We start from the raw sequence: 1,080 nt of genomic DNA on the forward strand, positions 1-1,080 counted from the left end.
AGCTCTGCATTCTGGTGCTCCAGCTGCATACTTGTTTAATGAGGGCATCAGTATCCCCAAGTGCAGTTATTCCCTTGCATTCCACTGTAGCTCCCTCAAACCCTTGCTTCAAACACAACTAATCTCAAAGTTCAGCCAATAGTGCATGGAAAAAAGTTATTGGACCCAGTAGGATGCTCTAGCATTTTAACCCGTCTTTATCTCAGATGGATATGGTTGTAATTTCCCCAACTTTAAATAGCACCTTTGGGCTTAAACTAAACCCAGAAAGATTCAAGCTAAAAGGAAAAAATTCAAGAAAGCTATGAACAGGGAGTTATAATGGAATCTGCTTTGCAGACTCACGTCTTCATTACTAGCAAAGTGCTAATGCCATGACATAGCCACATGCTGTGAGATCACATTTCCATTGACTCTCCATCCGTTCTGGGAGGCACATGGCATCACTAAGAGAGCAAGTACCCTTTCTTCCGTTAGAAGGAAATTCAGAAAAGACAAGGAGGGCCTTACAATCAAACATATGGCTCAAAAAGGGTCACTTCCATGCATCTCAAGAAATCCTAGGAACTTATCCATCAGCTGCCAGGAGCCAACTGGGTTTCAGATTATTTAAACGACAACGGTTTTGTTCTCTTGTCTGTTGTCTGTAGGACTTCTCAGCTGAGTAGTCATGGGATGAGCCTGTGTGTGAGTCAGTCCCTGTATTTCACCCTCCAGGGAAACTGCCTTTCTGCTTGTTAAAATACTTATTTTTGTTAAGGTCTCCCTTTCATTTGGGTTAGTGAAGTTGGTGACCAGGAGGGACAAACAGTGCCATCTAGAGGCAGATAGGGATTGCAAATTCCCTTACACAGCTCAGTTGAACACCCGCCAGGAACTAACCAGGCAGAGACTATCAAACTCACCCCAGGTGTGCCCCAAACCCAAGAAGAGTCTCAGCAATGTCAACGGGCAGCACTATAGACAGGAAAAATGCCAATAGCTCGCTATGCCCTTCCAAGCCAACGGCTTGCCACAACCTTGCATCACATTGAAATGGACAAGATGAGCCTACTGCAGTGAATAAGGGAAGAAAGGAAA

Source organism: Alligator sinensis, unplaced genomic scaffold (assembly GCF_000455745.1).
Source record: "Alligator sinensis unplaced genomic scaffold, ASM45574v1 scaffold27_1, whole genome shotgun sequence".
Taxonomy (NCBI): domain Eukaryota; kingdom Metazoa; phylum Chordata; order Crocodylia; family Alligatoridae; genus Alligator; species Alligator sinensis.